The 17,964-nt window shown below is 42.5% G+C and overlaps 1 protein-coding gene and 1 non-coding gene across 4 annotated transcripts in view; one reads left to right on the forward strand and one right to left on the reverse strand.

The window, feature by feature from the left end:
* Nucleotides 1-17,964, forward strand: part of ZNRF1 (zinc and ring finger 1) — a 118,374-nt gene that overhangs the window by 32,731 nt on the left and 67,679 nt on the right. The gene's annotated exons all lie outside the window — the stretch shown is intronic.
* Nucleotides 5,383-5,491, reverse strand: LOC111536162. Its single transcript, XR_002729661.1, has one exon. It is a non-coding gene; the product is annotated as a U6 spliceosomal RNA (small nuclear RNA).

The following is a 17,964-nucleotide window of genomic DNA, read 5'->3' on the forward strand; positions in this document are numbered from 1 at the left end:
ACTGCAACCTCTGCTTCCCAGGTTCAAGCAGTTCTTCCTCACCCTTCCAAGTAGCTGGGACTACAGGTGCGTGCCACCGCACCCAGCTGATTTTTGTATTTTTAGTAGAGATGAGATTTCACTATGTTGGCCAGGCTGGTCTCGAACTCCTGACCTCATGATCTGCCTGCCTCAGCCTTCCAAAGTGCCGGGATTACAGGTGTGAGCCACTGTGCCTGACCTGTTTTTTTGTTTTTTTGTTTTTTTGTTTTTGAGACAAAGTCTCACTGTTGCCCAGGCTGGAGTGCACTGGCGCAATCTTGGCTCTCTGCAATCTCCACCTCCTGGGTTCAAGCCATTCTCCTGCCTCAGCCTCCTAAGTAGCTGAGATTACACACCCAGCTAATTTTTGTATTTTTAGTAGAGACAGAGTTTCACCATGTTGGTCAGGATAGTCTCGATCTCCCGACCTCGTGACCTGCCTGCCTCAGCCTCCCAAAGCGCTGGGATTACAGGTGAGCCACCGTGCCCAGCCATATCCAAGTTTTTGTGTAGACATTTTCTTGTTTTACTTAAGAAAAAATTTTTTTTCTCTAAGGTTTTTTATTTGTTTGTTTTGAGAAAGGGTCTCACTTTGTCCCCCAGGCTGGAGAGCAGTGGTGCTATCTTGGCTCACTGCAGCCTGACCTCCAAAGCTCAAGTGATCCTCCCACCTCAGCCTCCCAAGTAACTGGGACTACATGTGCATGCCACCATGCGTAGCTAATTTTTTGTATTTTCCGTAGAGACAGGGTTTTTCCATGTTGCACAGGCCATTCTCGAACTCCTAAACTCAAGCATTCTCCCCATCTCAGCCTCTCAAAGTGTTGGGATTACAGGCATGACCACCGCACCCAGCTGTATACACCTACAAGTTGAATTGCTTGGTCGATTCTACTGGATCGGGTCCATTCTACCATATCTACCCAGTAGAATTGCTGGGTAACTTTAATTGGATCTTTTTGAGGAATTGCCAGACTATTTCCCAAAGCAGTTGCACCATTTTACATTCCCACCAACAGTATATAAGGGTTCTGATTCTCCACATCTTTTCCAACACTTATTATTACCTGTCTATTTGATAGTAGCCATCGTAGTGATTCTGAAGTGGTATCTCATTATAGTTTCGATTTGCAAAGGATGTTGGGCATCTTTTCTTGTGTGTGTGTGTGTGTTTTTGAGATGGAGTCTTGCTCTGTCTCCCAGTCTGGAGTGCAGTGATACGATCTCAACTTACTATACCCTCCGTCTCCTGGGTTCAAGCAATTCTCCTGCCTTAGCCTCCCAAGTAGCTGGGATTATGGGCGCCCACCATCATGCCTGGCTAAGTTTTGTATTTTTGTAGAGTTGGGGTTTCACTATGTTGGGCAAGTTGGTCTTGAATTGCTGACCTCAGGTGATCTGCCCACCTCAGCCTCCCAAAGTGCTGGAATTACAGGCATTAGCCGCCACACCCGGCTTTTTCTTGTGTTTATTGGCTCTTCGTATATAGTCCTTGGAGAAATGTCTATGCAAGTCCTTTGTCAATTTTTTTTTTTTTTTAAAGAGTCTTGTTCTGTCACGCAGGTGGAGTGCAGCGGCATGCTTATAGCTCACTATAGCCTTGAACACCTTGGCTCAAGTGATCCTCCTGCCTCAGCCTCCTGAGTAGCTGGGACTGCAGGCGTACACCACCATGCCCAGCTAATTTTTAATTTTTGTAAAGGCAGGGTCTTGCTGTGTTGCCCAGGCTGGTCTGGGTCTCAAGTGATCCTCCTGACTTGGCCTCCCAAAGTGCTGGTATTATAGGCATGAGCTACTGCACCTGGTCCTTTGTGAGTTTTTTAGTTGAATTGTTTGTCTTTTGGTTGTTGAGTTGTAAGACATTTTTATACATTTTAGATATACTAATTCCTTATCAGAACATAATTTGCAAACTTTTTCTCCCATTCTGTAAGTTGTCTTATTATGTTCTTGATAGTATCCTTTGCAGCACAAAAGTGTTTAATTTTTTTTGTGTTGTTTGTTTGTTTTTCGAGACAGAATTTCACTCTTGTTGCCCAGGCTGGAGTGCAACAAGGGATCTCGGCTCACTGCAACCTCCACCTTCCGGGTTCAAGCGATTCTCCTGCCTCAGCCTCCCGAGTAGTTGGGACTACAGGCGCGTGCCGCAATGCCCAGCTAATTTTTTATTTATTTTTTTTGTAGAGAAAGGGTTTCACCGTGTTAGCCAGGATGGTCTTGATCTCCTGACCTTGTGATCCGTCCGCCTTGGCCTCCCAAAGTGCTAGGATTACAGATGTGAGCCACTGCGCCCAGTCCTAAAAGTCTTTAATTTTGTTGGAAGCTAATATGATACCTGTTTTAAGTCTCTTGTTGCTTTTGCTTTTGGTGTCATATTTAAGAATTTGTTGCTTAATGCAAGGTCAAGAAGATTTCCACCTGTGTTTCCTTCTAAGAGTTTTATACTTTTAGTTCTTATATTTAGGTCTTTGATGCATTTGGAATTAACTTTTGTATGTGGTATGAGGTTGGGGGTCCAAACCACATTCTTTTTTTTTTTTTTTTTGAGACGGAGTCTGGCTCTGTCGCCCAGGCTGGAGTGCAGTGGCCGGATCTCAGCTCACTGCAAGCTCCGCCTCCCGGGCTTACGCCATTCTCCTGCCTCAGCCTCCCGAGTAGCTGGGACTACAGGCGCCCGCCACGTCGCCCGGCTAGTTTTTTGTGTTTTTTTTTTTTTGCAGTAGAGACGGGATTTCAACGTGTTAGCCAGGATAGTCTCGATCTCCTGACCTTGTGATCCGCCCATCTCGGCCTCCCAAAGTGCTGGAATTACAGGCTTGAGCCACCGCGCCTGGCCAAAACCACATTCTTTTGCATGTAGATAATTCAGTTGTCCCAGTAGCATTTATTGAAAACACTGTTCATTCTCTCCTTTGAATGGCCTTGACACCCTTGTTGAAAATCAGTTGACTATAGATGTATGTGATTATTTACTTACTCTCAATTTCTTTTAGTATTGCACTAGTCTGTATGTTTATCTTATGCCAATACTACACTATGTGGATAACCATAGCGTTGTAGTAAATATCAAAACCAGGAAGTATGCGTCTTTTATCTTTGATTTTCTTTTTGGAAACTGTTTGGCTATTTTGGGTCCCTTGCAGTTGCATATGAATTTTGGAACGGTATCAGCTTATATCTATCTATCTCTGAAAAAGACAGTTGGGATTTTGATGGGGATTGTGTTGAGTCTCTAGATCAATTAGAAGAGTATTGCCATCTTAACAGTATTAAAATGGGATGCCATAAACATGGAACTCTTCTATGTGTTTGTTTGTTTGTTTGTTTATTTAGAGCCAGGGTCTCGCTCTGTTACCCAGGCTAGAGTGCAATGGCTGGATCTCAGCTCATTGCAAACTGCCTCCCAGACTCAAGCAATCCTCCTGCCTCAGCCACCCAAGCATCTGGAACTACAGGAGTGGGCCACCGTGCCCAGCTAATTTTTGTATTTTTTGTAGAGATGGGATATTCGCCATATTGCCCAGGCTGGTCAACTCCTGGGCTCAAGCGATCTGCCTGCCTCAGCGCCCCAAAGTGCTGACATTACAGGTGTGAGCCACTGCACCCAGCTGCTTCCGTTTATTAGGTTTTCTTCTTTTTTTTTTTTTTTTTGAGACGGAGTCTCGCCCTGTCACCCAGGCTGGAGTGCAATGGCGTGATCTCAGCTCACTGCAACCTCTGCCTCCTGGGTTCAATCAGTTCTCCTGCCTAAGCCTCCAAAGTAGCTGGGATTACACCATACCTGGCTAATTTTTTTGTATTTTTAGTAGAAACGGGGTTTCACTGTGTTGGCCAGGCTGGTTTCAAAGTCCTGATGTCAAATGATCCGCCCAACTCGGCCTCCCAAAGTGTTAGGATTACAGGTGTGCCACTTACTGATTTTCTTTACTTTTTTTCAGTGATATTTTGTAGTTTTCAGTGCTACAAGTCTTGCACTTCCTTGTAAAGTTCATTTTTCCCCCGGTTGTTCCAGTGTCACGTATTAAAAAGACTATCCTTTCCTCCACTGAATTACCATGGAAGCTTTAAGGGTACTATTGGCAATACATAGTCTATTTCTGGACTTTATTCTGTTTTTCTTTAATGTCTGTCCTTATGCCAATACCATGTTCCTTTGATTACTGTGGTGTTGTAATAAGTCTTGAAGTCAAATGTTATTTGATTTCTTTATTATTTTTTTAAATTCTTAATTATTTAGGGTATTCTCAGGCTTTCAAATTTCCATTTAAAATTTAGAATCAGCTTGTCTATTTCTACAAAAAAAAAAAAGGAATCCTTGCAGGAATTTTGATTGGGATTGTGTTGAATTTAAGGATAAAACTGAGGAAAGTTAACATCTTAACAATATTGCAACTTTCAGTTCTTGACCATGGTATTTCTCTGGCTTCATTTAAGTGCTCTTTAATTTTTCTCATCATTGTTTTATAGTTTTATTTTTTATTTTTATTTTTTGAGACAGGGTCTCGCTCTCCGTCTCAAAAAAAAGAAAAAGTATATAACTCGATTTTTCTCTTTTTTCGGACATCTTACTCTGTCACCCAGATGCAGTGATCGTGCAGTGGTGCAATCTTTTTACCACCCACAAATCTGAATGGCTCTGCAGCAACCTCAATTCTTGCTCCTCAGGAGAAAGAATTCAACTGAGGAGCACAGGCAGAAGTAGAGAGTGAAACAAATTTTAGAGCAGGGGTGAACGTTTATTAAAAAGCTTTAAAGCAGGAAAGAAAGGAAGTAAAGTACACTTGGAAGAGGGCCAAGTGGGCGACTTGAAAGATCAGATGCATAGTTTGACCCTTTGACTTGGGGTTTTATATGTTGGCATGCTTTCAGGGTCTTGTGTTACTTCTCCCTGGATTCTTCTCTTGGGGTTGACTGTCCGCATGTGCAGTGGCCACCAACACTTGGGAGGGGCCGCATGCACAGTGTGCTTCCTGCAATTGTGCATGTGCCCACTTGAGGCATTCCCTTGGATTAAGAAAAGTTTTTTATTTTTTTGGCTGGGCGCGGTGGCTCATGCCTGTAATCCCAACACCTTGGGAGGCTGAGGCAGGCAGATCACTTGAGGTCAGGAGTTCAAGACCAGCCTGGCTAACATGGCAAAACCCCATCTCTACTAAAAATACAAAAATTAGCCTGGCATGCTAGTGGGCACCTGTAATCCCAGCTACTTGGGAGGCTGAGGCAGGAGAATCGCTTGCTCGTGGGAGGTGGAGATTGCAGTGAGCTGAGATCACTCCATTGCACTCTAGCCTGGACAACAGAGGGAGACCTCATCTCAAAACAAAAAAGTTTTAATTTTTTAATTAAATGTATTTTATTTTCTAAAATATGGAACACTTCATGAATTTGCATGTCATCCTTGTGCAGGGACTATGCTAAACTTCTCTGTACGTTCCAATTTTTTTAGTATATGTGCTGCCGAAGCGAGCACAATAAAAGTTTATAATCCACTTTGTCTCTACTTACAGGTTTATTAGCTTTGCCTCTGGCTTAAAAAAAAATAGTAGTTGCTCTAGGTTTTATAGTATGTGTCTTTTAACTTTTTATCACAGTGTGCCTTCAGTTAGTATTATACCACTTAATGTATAGTGTAAGAACCTTGCAACAATATTCTTACATTTACTTCCTCCTAACCTCTGGGACATTGCTGTCATATATTTTATACACCCACACAGGCATGTGCATGCTCAACCTCAGAATACATTTTTTCTTTTGGCAGGCATTCTTGGTTTTTGTTTTTGCTTTTGCTTTAAACAGTTATCTTTAAAAAAATTTTAATTTAAGAAAAAGTCTTTTATTATTTACCCAGGTGAATTTGGCTTTAAATGGGTTCAGAAGTACACATTCAGCAGATCTCTAAGCCCACTACCATCGCCTCAAATTCTACCACTGTATCTGAAAGGAAGGTGAATGAGTAGGCCCTAAATAATAAAATCTAGAATTCACAGTTCATATAGCAGACGTCGTAAGATCTTGAAAAGTACATATAGTCTCATTTTTCTGGTTATATGAAGCTGACACCTGAAAAGTACATATAGTCTATATGAAGCTGACACCTGAAAAGTACATATAGTCTCATTTTTCTGGTTCTGTGGTTCAGGTAGCTAAATAGTGAGGGAAATTTTAGTGTACAGAGACAGGTAAAGATTGGGCTATAATAGGCCATTTAGGCCTGTTATCAGTTTAATGCCAGTTAGATTGGCAGATTCCACTTACTACATTATATAAGAATTGAGAAGGATCATACTGGGAGTCTTCAGTTTCCTTCTTAATCCTAGGAGAACTAAGCTTCTCTTTCCCAAGTGGTAGGTAGATTCAAGGCTCTGTTAATTCCAATCATTAAAGTATTCACTAGCCAGCTCTCAGGAGTTGAGATCATTCAGACTTGCTTGGCTGCCTTGGGCTCAGAGCTCACCTCCACAATTCTCCTTTTAAGGATCCATCTCTACACAAGCCGTCCCTGTTCTCTGGCATTTATATTATCTGCTCTTTCATCCAAAGAACTTTAGACAACCTGTCTAAATGTAGAAGTAACTTCATTCATTTTCTTTCTCAGCTGTTCAAATTTTAAATGTTTAAAAGGGATACTAATCCCTGTGTGATAACTGGGTAAAGATTTGTCCAGATTACACCTGGATGGTATATGTTTGTATATATGTATATGTACATACATATGTTTAATTCCTTTGGCCACTCTGAACTGAGCCATGTGTGATTCCTTTTCTTAATTGTGTTTGCTTAGAGTATATTCGAGAAGATGCTTGGACTATGCAGCACTTTTATAGGTCCAGTTGCATTGGTTTGGGAGAGAAGGTAAGTGTAAAATTGACAGTTCTTGTGTGCCTGTTCTGTGCCAGGCACTGGGCTAGTACTTTACACATGCTCTTTTTTTTTCCCTCACAGCAACCCCAAGAGGTGGAAAGAAACTATTTCCATCTTACAGATGGGAATTGACAGAGCTAGAATTTGAATCTGTCGATTCCAGCATCATCTTTTGAAGCTTTCATAATGAGCAGAATGGATGATACTGTTGAGATCTGTATCCAGCCAGGATCTTTTCTTCCTCCTGTTTCAGCCAACTCTTAAGATTGGAACACATCGGTAGATAGGTGTGCAATGCCAGTCCTGTGCCTCATTTGTTTTGTTAAACAAGGCAGCCTGGAAATACTCAGTTTTAATATCACTTGATCTTCACTTTTCTTTTCTTTTCTTTTTTTTTTTTTTGAGACAGTCTCTCTCTTTCACCCAGGTTGGAGGACAGTGGTATCATCTAGTGTCTGCTTCCTGGGTTCAAGTGATTCTTGTGCCTCAGTCTCCCAAGTAGCTGGGATTACAAGCATGCACCACCACGCCTGGTTAATTTTTTGTATTTTTAGTATGGATGGGGTTTCATCATGTTGGCCAGGCTGATCTGGAACTCCTGACCTCAGGTGATCCGCCACCTCGGCCTCCCAAAGTGCTGTAATTACAGGCATGAGCCACTACTTCTGGCCCACTCTTCTTGTTTGTGGGTAGATATCCCCTACTCCAGACCTGCTCTTCAATTCACCTTTTCTTCCATATCCTTTAAAATTGTAAAAAATGGTTTCTTGACCCCAAATTTATGAATAGAATGTGCTTAGAGGAAGAAGAGTACTGAGCTGAAAACATCTCACTAACCACTGATTTTAGTTAGCATGGCTTTCTTTTTTGTTTTTGAGATGGAGTCTTGTTCTGTCGCCTAGGCTGGAGTGCAGTGGTGCCGTCTAGGCTCAGTGCAGGCTCCACCTCCTGGGTTCATGCCATTCTCCTGCCTCAGCTTCCTGAGTAGCTGGGACTACAGGCGCCTGCCACCACGCCCGGCTAATTTTTTGTATTTTTAGTAGAGACGGGGTTTCACCATGTTAGCCAGGATGGTCTCGATCTCCTGACCTTGTGATCCACCCGCCTCAGCCTCCCAAAGTGCTGGGATTACAGGCATGAGCCACTGCGCCTAGCCTAGCATGGCCTTTAGAAAGGAGTTAAAGCACTTATATAACCTGCTTTCCTAATACAAAATTTGGGAAGCAACAAAACCTTTTGCTGACAAATGTGGAAAAGTCTATGATAAGGAAGTGGATTTGATCTTGCTTGTGAACACTTATTTTCTTCCTTCTGGTAGCTAGATTTCAAAGTTTTCTCACTCTTGAGGTGTAGTGACCAAGTTCATATATGTTGACTATAATCTGTATATCATTTACCTAGAACAATATTCTAGAGCAGACTTGAAGCCTATTTTTGTTGTCTGTTGTTAGGCAACAAAACCTACCTCAAAACTTAATGGCTTAAAACAATATCTATTTTATATTTGATCATAATTCTCTGACTTGGGAATTCAGGCAGGGCTCAGCTGGATGGTTCTTCTCTATGTGACTAACAGTTGGGGTGTCTCATGACATGTAGTCAGACAGAGACTGGAATGGCTAAGATGGCTTCATTCACACATCTGGCAAGTTGGTGGGCATGACGAGGAGGCAAAACCTTCTCTGTCTTGCTGTGGCTATCTCTCTAGTTGTGACTAGCTTGGGTTTTGTTGTTTGGCAGCTAAATTCCAAAAGTGAGCATACCAGGCAGCAGAGGCAGAAGCTGTAATTCTCCTGGGGCCTACTAGCCTTGGAAGTTACATGGTGTGGCTTTCTGTATGTTCTGTTTGTCAAAACAAGAATTTGGTTTGGCACTGTGACAAGGGGAAGGGCAGGAGAGGGGACATTGCAGAAGAGCTGATGAGATGGACACTATTGTTGCAACTATCTTTAGAAGCATGATTTACAATGAAACACTTTCCTTGGGGAGCTTGAGCCCCACTCTAAGCCAGTTAAATAAGAATCTCTAGGCCGGGCGCGGTGGCTCAAGCCTGTAATCCCAGCACTTTGGGAGGCCGAGACGGGCGGATCACAAGGTCAGCAGATCGAGACCATCCTGGCTAATACGGTGAAACCCCGTCTCTAATAGAAAATACAAAAAACTAGCCGGGCGACGAGGCGGGCGCCTGTAGTCCCAGCTACTCGGGAGGCTGAGACAGGAGAATGGTGTGAACCCGGGAGGTGGAGCTTGCAGTGAGCTGAGATCCGGCCACTGCACTCCAGCCTGGGCGGCAGAGCAAGACTCCGTCTCAAAAAAAAAAAAAAAAAAAAAGAATCTCTGAAGAAACAGTAAGATGCTCTCCGGGAAGTCCTGTGTGTGTGTTCTTCTGAGCACAATCTACAGTCTGGCTCTTTCTGTTTCATACAACATGGCATTCCAGTGTGCAGGACGATGAGTCCTCCCACTCCTTTGAGCCATACTGATAAGAGAAATTGAAAATAATTTAAGTGCTGTCATTTTTTTTTCTAGGACACAGTCCTACTTCTGTAAAAATTCCCCATCTGCTCCAGTATACAGTGACGTTGAGTACTATTGTTTTATAATCACTGGTGAATTCCTGGTAAGAACCATATCTTCCGTGTTTAACCTCTGTGTTAAGCACAGCATTAGATTCCAGTAGGTATGTGGTAGATCCTTGAATTGAACCATTGAAAATGGCACGGTTGCTGCTGTTATCAGTGCCTATCAGAATTGTACAGAATTAATAGTTCCCATAGATCTAACAATTACACACCCCTGTTAAAAATTCAGAAAAATGTGGTTTTAAAATGAACAGATTTAAGATTAGACTAAACTTGAAAAGTGGCCTAAACGTTTTTAATGGCAAAAACTTTCTTTTTTATTACTTTTAATTTGTTTGGAAAACTTTTTTTTTTTTTAATGTGAAATCATATTTAGAATACTGTGAATAAATACAAGTTGCTTTCCTGCAAATTGCTTTATTTAGAAAGGCCTAAGGCAGAATCCTAAAGACTTAGAACCACTTAAAATACAGATAATTTACTTAGTCATTTTCAACCCAGGAACACACAGATTTTAGTCTTGAAACCACTTATAAAAATCCTTGGAGTTAATGGTATATGAGAATGTTGTAGCTCATGGAGTACTAAACCATGAGATCAATCATAAGATTCTCCGTGATACCTGTAAGAGGTACAGATTCCCAGGTTCCCCTTTCTTAGAGATTTGGATATAATAGATATGTGGTGGGACTTTGAAATCTCTGTTTTTAATGACTGGTCCTGGAGCTTTTAGGAATGCAGATTTATGGGCCACACCCCCGACCTATTAAATCCACTTGGGAGGAGAGGGGTTGGTCTGTCAACAGGTTTTCCAGGTGATTCTTACATGTGCTGACTTTGAAGAAGCACCGTTAATAGAGAAATCCCTTTCATAGTTCTTTGCCAGAAAACCACAGTTCTACCAGAAAGTATCCCAAAAGGTTTTCACTGTATATAGGAACCTGCAGTTAGGGATCCTCCAGATGTTGTGGGATATTGGTTGTTACTGTTTTGAAACTGACGTATAGTTGACATACCATAATATCCATACATTATAAATGTACAATGATATTTAGTAAACATATAGAGTTATGCAACCATCACTAAAATCTTTTTTTTTTTTCTTTTCTTTTTTTTTTTGAGACAGAGTCTTACTCTGTCACTCAGGCTACAGTGCAGTGGCATTGTCATAGCTCACTGCAGCCTTGACCTTCTAGGCTCAAGCGAACCTCCTTCCCCAGCCTTCCATGTAGCCGGCACTGCAGGCGAGCACCACCATGCATGGCTTAAAATCCAATTTTATAACACTTCTATCTCTCAAAAAGTTCTTTTTTTATTGTTATGTTTTTAAAAAAGAGGGTCTCACTCTACCACCTAGGCTGGAGTACAGTGGTGAGACTGTAGCTCACTGCAGCCTCAAACTCTTGGGCTCAAGCGATCCTCTCACCTTGGCCTCCCAAAGTGCTGGGATTATGGACGTGAACCACCACATCCAGCCCTTCTGTTTTTAGTCAATCTCTGCTCCCCACCAGGCAACTGCTATCTCTCTAGATTTGCCTTTTCTGGGAATTTCATATACATGAAATCATACAGTATGTGTTATTTTCCATTCGGTGTCCTTCACTCACCATATTTTTGTTTCTGTTTTTTGTTTTGTGTTTTTTTTTTTGAGATGGAGTTTTGCTCTTGTTGCCCAGGCTGGAGTGCAGTGGTGCGATCTTGGCTCACTGCAACATCTGCCTCCCAGGTTCAAGCGATTCTTCTGCCTCAACCTCCTGAGTAGCTGGGATTACAGGCGCGTGCCACCATGTCCAGCTCATTTTTTGTGTTTTTAGTAGAGATGGGGTTTCATCATGTTGGCCAGGCTGGTCTTGAACTCCTGACCTCAGGTGATCCACCTGCCTTGGCCTCCCAAAGTGCAGGGATTACAGATGTGAGCCACCACACCCGGCCCACTCACCATGTTTTTAAGTTCATATGTGTTGAGTATGTATCAGTAGTTTGTGCTGACATCAGTAATTTTTATTGCTAAATAGTATTCCATTATATGAATTTACCACACTCAGTCTATCCATTCACCAGCTGATAGACTTTTGGGTTGTTTCTAGCTTAAGACAATTATGAATGATGCTGCTGGGAACATTCATGTTCATGATTTTATGTGGACATAATATTCCATATGAGAAGTTTGTTTTTAAACATTTGAGAAACTGACAGCCTTTTCCAAAGTGGCTGTACATTTCACATTTTCATGGGCAATGGTTGAGAATTCCAGTTTTGCCACATCCTTGCCAATACCGTGTATTGTCGACTTACGGATTATAGTCATTCTAGTAGGTATATAGTGGTACCACATTGTGATTTTAATTAATTAATTTATTTATTTTTGAGACAGGGTCTCACCCTGTCACCCAGGCTGGAGTGCAATGGTGCGATCTTGGCTCACTGCAGCCTCTGCCTCCTGGCAGAGTAATTCTCACACTTCAGCCTCCAGAGTAGCTGGCACTACAAGTGCATGCCACCATATCTGGCTAATGTTTGTATTTTTTGTTAGAGATGGTGTTTCACCATGTTGACCAGGCTGGTCTCCAACTCTTGACCCAAGTGGTACGCCCGCCTCAGCCTCTCGAAGTTCTGGGATTACAGGCGTGAGCCACCGCGCCCAGTCCTCACTGTGATTTTAATTTGTATTTCGTTAGCTAGTGATGATCCCTTTTCATGTATTTATTAACAATTCACTTATCTTCTTTGGTGAAATGTCGATTCAAATCTTTGCTTGCTTGTTGTTGTTTTTTTTTGTTTTTTTTTTTTGTTTTGAGACGGAGTCTTGCTCTGCCGCCCGGGCTGGAGTGCGGTGTCCAGATCTCAGCTCACTGCAAGCTCCGCCTCCCGGGTTTCCGCCATTCTCCTGCCTCAACCTCCCGAGTAGCTGGGACTACAGGCGCCTGCCACCTCGCCCGGCTAGTTTTTTTGTATTTTTAGTAGAGACGGGGTTTCACCGTGTTAGCCAGGATGGTCTTGATCTCCTGACCTTGTGATCCACCCGTCTCGGCCTCCCAAAGTGCTGGGATTACAGGCTTGAGCCACCGCGCCCGGCCGCTTGTTGTTTTTTGTTTTTAAGACTTAATTCTTAGGCTGGGTGTGATAGCTCATGCCTGTAATCCTAGCACTTTGGGAGGCTAAGGTGGGTGGATCACCTGAGGTCAGGAGTTCGAGACCAGCCTGGCCAACATAGTGAAACCCCATCTCTACTAAAAGAAGTATTAAAAAAAAAAATTAGCTGGGCATGGTGGCGGACGCCTCTAATCCCAGCTACTCGGGAGCCAGAGGCAGGAGAATCTCTTGAACCTGGGAGACGGAGGTTGCAGTGAGCTGAGATGATGCCACTGCACTCCTGGGCAACAAGAGCAAAACTTCGTCTCAAAAAAAAAGACTTAATTATTTTAGTAGACCAGTTTTAGGTTCACAGCAAAATTAAGAGGAAGGTGCAATGATTTTCTGTATATCCTCATTTTTAAAAATTGAGTTATTTGTCATCTTACTAAGTTGTAAGAGTTTATGTATTATGAATATGTCTTTTGTCATATATGATTTGCAACTATTTCCTCCTAGTGTGTGACCTGTGGTTTTATTTGCTTATATGGTATCTTTGGAAGAGCAAACATTTTTAATTTTGATTGTGTAATTTATCAATTTTTGCTTTTATGGATGATGCTTTTGGTATCATGTAAAAAAAAGTGTCTAGTCCAAATTTACAAAAATGTCTCCTATTTTCATCTAGAAGTTTTATAGTTTTAGCTCTTACATATGTCTGTGTTCCATTTTGAGTTAATTTTTGAATATGGTATGAGGGAGGGAGTGTCTATTTCTTTTTTCTTTTTTTTGTAAACGTACGTATGTCTGGTTGTACCAGCATCATTTGTTGAAAAGACCATCCTTTCTCCCTGAATTCCCTTGGCAAAATCAACTGGTCATAAATGTAGTGGTTTATTTCTTGACTTTCAATTCTGTTCCATTGATTTATGTGTGTCTCGCTCTTGTGGTTACTTGTAACTTTATGGTAAGTTTTGAAATTGGGTGGTGTACAGTCTCCATTTTTTTCCTCTTTTTCAAAATAATGTTGGGTTTTGACTATTCTAGGTCCTTTGCATTTCCATGTATGTTTTAGGATCAGCCTGTTAATCTCTGCAGAATGGTTTTTGAATCCTGATATATTTTCATTCAAGGGTTCTTGTGACCTCTCACAGAGGGCCTGAAATTGGCTCACTGCTCTTTAAGAGGTTATAATAAGCGAAGGCCTGCTGTACATCAATGCGTGATGTGTCGGCGTTCTTCCACGTTTGGCATGTTGGGTTTAACAGCCAGTGGGAACGCAGGCCAGGGCCAGCTCCAGAACGGTAAAGATGACCCTCCAATGCTTCCCTTGGTGTTATAGTTGGTGTCATCCCATTACTGGTAGTTGGCACTCCAAAAATACTTCAGTAGAAGTGGGAGACTGTCTACAATAAAGAACAAGTTGAGACTGATGCTTTTATCATCCCTCCTCTTTTTGAGCCTCCCTTGTTTTAAAGCCATATTTATACCAGTGAGTTTCTAAGCAGCCTGGCCAAGTCTGGTTCCCTCAACCCTGAGCTATGGCCAGCTTCGTGGTTGATTGTATTTATCAGATTTTTTTCACCTGTTCTTGCCTAAGCCTGTAACACATTATCATTGAAACCAGACCTGCTTTTATCATTTCAGAAGCTTGTGAGAGGAAACTGGTGCTTCCCTTCCTCAGTTTTACTTTGAGGGAACATTTTATCTCTTTCTTGCAAAATTTGGCACGTTCTTTAGACATGTGTTTCTTTTGAACAGGCTTCCAAAACTGTATAGTTCTTATCTTGCTTCTACCTCACCAGGCCTTTTTGTGCTGGATTCACTTAAACCCAGCTAATACTTACTGAACATTTAACTATAGTATATGCAAGGAATCATTTTCAGTCCTGATAGATACACAGAAATGGATAAGACATGGTTATTGCCCTCATAGAGCTCACAATCTGATAAAATCTGATAAAAGAGACAGTGTATGGTATATATACACAGATAGGTATAGAAGATAGCATCTAAGAGACATGGAGGATCCCTGGGTGGGTGGAGTACTGGTTTTCCAAGAAACCTGTTGCAAATCAGGAACCAGCCATTCTTGCTTTATACCCCCCCCCCCCTTTTTTTTTTGAGGCAGAGTTTTGTTCTTGTTGCCCAGGCTGGAGTGTAATGACACTATCTCCGCTCACTGCAACCTCTGCTTCCCAGGTTCAAGCAATTCTCCTGCCTCAGCCTCCCAGGTAGCTGGGATTATAGGCATGCACCACCACATCCAGCTAATTTTGTATTTGTAGTACAGACGTGGTTTCGCTATGTTGGCCAGGCTGGTCTTGAACTCCTGGCCTCAGGTGATCCACCCGCCTCGGCCTCCCAAAGCGCTGGGATTACGGGCGTGAGCCACCGTGCCCAGCTGCTTTGTACTTTTAAAATGTGATCTTGACTTTCAGAATTTAAACTTTGGAATTTCTTACAGTGGTTTAGATGTCACCTTTCCTAGGTGTAGGACAGACAGAGCTCTTGACTTTCTTTAAAATTTATTTTATTTTTTGAGACGGTGTCTTTCCCTGTTGCCCAGTCTAGAGTTGCACAGCTCACTGCAAGCTCTGCCTCCCGGGTTCAAGTGATCCTCCAACTTCAACCTCCCAAATATCTGGGACTACAGGCATATAGGCATGCAGCACCATGCCCAGCTAATTTTTGTATTTTTAGTAGAGACTGGGTTTCACCATGTTGGCCAGGCTGGTCTCAAACTCCTGACCTCAAGTGATCCACCTGCCTCAGCCTCCAAAAGTGCTGGGATTACAGGCGTGAGCCATCGCACTCGACTTTTTTTTTTTTTTTTTAATAGAGATGGGGGTCTTGCTATATTGCCCAGGCTGGTCTCAAACTCCTGGGCTCAAACGATCCTGCTTCCTAAAGTGCTGGGATTACAGGTGTGAGCCACCATACCCGGCCCAAGCTCTTGACTTTTAGGCTTCCTCGTGCTGTTGACTTTTCTGCCACTAATTTCACAAGGCAGTATGGCCATATTTTTAATTAAGTTATTTGATGGGCATACTCCTTTGCCTTGGAAGAGGGACTGCATTTATAACAAATGAACCATGAGCAACATACTTAAAAGTGAAGTAACATAGTATTTTAAGCAGCTTACCTGTTATTTAATATAATTCCCTAAGGAGAGCTTAGTATGGTGCTGTGTCACCCATGGGCCTATTAAAAGTGGAATTCCTTTCTCTAATGTTGCGTAATACTTCCACCAGAAGAAGGAGGTGGTAGAGTATTTGAAATAATGATGATGTTAGCTGCTGCCCCTGTCCCTTTTCTGTAATATGGGAAACAAACTTCGTCTTAGGATCTTCTGGCAGGCGTCCTGGTTGGATCGTGGTGGTGCTTGTCTGGCTGCCTCAAGGATCCGGCCTAGGGACATGTTCTTTGAGCACTTGATGTGAGAGTTTTATTTGTTTGTTTGTTTTTAATTTAACCCACACCCATGCAAACCATGTTCCCCATGCCAGGACCAGAATAACCCTGGCCAGGGCTCAAGAAAAACCTGGTAACAGACCTAAAATTAAATGCATGAACTCTGCCTGTCCTTTTGCATTTGCGTTATGGTTTTTTGTTAGGTACTCTTGACCATTTTTTTCTCTTAGGAAAAGGCTGGGAAGGAGAAGCTTAAGTCATTACCTTAGGCATAGAGAGGGGATGGATGAGCTGTGAAGATTACTATTAATAAGTGGAGGTGGAACCAGTGCAAATTGTGCTGGGTGCGAGGTTTTTTTTTTTTATATATATAACTTAGCAATGAAGATGCTGTGACAGTATCAATCACTGGCTTTATCTGAGCTATCCATAGTAATAGTCTTTTTTTTTTTTTTTTTTTTAAGACATAGGGTCTTGCTGTGTTGCCCAGGCTAGACTGGAACTTCTGGGCTCAGGTGATCCTCCTGCCATGGCCATAGCATGGTCTTGACTTTGAGTGTGAACCTTCATCTGGTGCCAGTAAACCTGGCTTGCTCAGCTGAATCTTCTTTTTTTTTTTTTTTGTTTTTTTTCCAGAGACAGGGCCAGCTCACCCAGACTGGAGTGCAGTGGCATGATCATGGCTCACTGCAGTCTTGAATTCCTGGGCTCAAGTGATCCTCCCACCTCAGCCTCCCAAATAGCTGGCACTGCAGGCCACTGTGTCCAGCTGTCATTTAGAATTTAATGTTTGCTTTTTTTTTTTGAGATGGAGTTTCACTCTTGTTGCCCAAGCTAGAGTGCAATGGCGAGACCTCAGCTCATTGCAGTCTCCACCTCCCGGGTTCAAGCAGTTCTCCTGCCTCAGCCTCCCGAGTAGCTGGGATTACAGGCACGCACCACCATGGCTGTCTAATTTTTTTTTATTTTTAGTAGAAATGGGGTCTCACCATGTTAACTAGGTTGGTCTCAAACTCCTGACCTCAGGTGATGCACCTGCCCCGGCCTCCCAAAGCGCTGGGATTACAGGTGTGAGCCACCGCGCCCAGCCAAGTGTTTGCATTTATATAGGCCTCAATGAGTTGGGTGTTTTGTTTTGTTTTGTTTTTTGTTTGAGGCAGAATTTTGCTCTGTCACCCAGGCTGGAGTGCAGTGGCACAGTCTCAGCTCACTGTAACCTCTGCCTCCTGGGTTCAAGTGATTCTCATACCTCAGCCTCCCAAGTAGCTGGGATTACAGGCATGCGCCACCAGTCCCAGCTAAGTTTTGTATTTTTAGTGGAGACAGGGTTTCACCATGTTGCCCAGGTTGATCACAGACTCCTGATCTCAGGTGATCTGCCTGCCTTGGCCTCCCAAAATGCTGAGACTATAGGCGTGTGCCACCACACCTAGCTGTTTTCTTTTATTATTATTATTATTATTATTATTATTATTATTATTATTATTTTGAGACTGAGTCTCGCTCTGTCACCCAGGCTGGAGTGCAGTGGCGCGATCTTGGCTCACTGCAAGCTCCACCTCCTGGGTTCACTCCATTCTCCTGCCTCAGCCTCTCGAGTAGCTGAGACTACAGGCGCCCGCCACCACGCCCGGCTAATTTTTTTTGTATTTTTGGTAGAGATGGGGTTTCCCTGTGTTAGCCAGGATGATCTCCATCTCCTGACCTGGTGATCCGCCCGCCACAGCCTCCCAAAGTGCTGGGATTACAGGTGTGAGCCACTGTGCCCAGAATGAAGTATTTTAAGTATATGGGACAGTACAGAAAAATAATATAGCAAACATCTATGTGTTATCACCAAAATGAAATGTTTATATTTTATTATTTCTGTGGATTTCTCTGTACTTATGCCACTTATATGAATGCCCACAATTTTGTGTGTATGTTAAAAATGGATATAATGTATCTGCCTATTGCCATTAAACAAAAATTAAGCATTCTGTTTTTGAGATGTTTTCATACACTTCCACCCCAT

The sequence above is a fragment of the Piliocolobus tephrosceles genome, chromosome 17 (assembly GCF_002776525.5).
Source record: "Piliocolobus tephrosceles isolate RC106 chromosome 17, ASM277652v3, whole genome shotgun sequence".
Taxonomy (NCBI): domain Eukaryota; kingdom Metazoa; phylum Chordata; class Mammalia; order Primates; family Cercopithecidae; genus Piliocolobus; species Piliocolobus tephrosceles.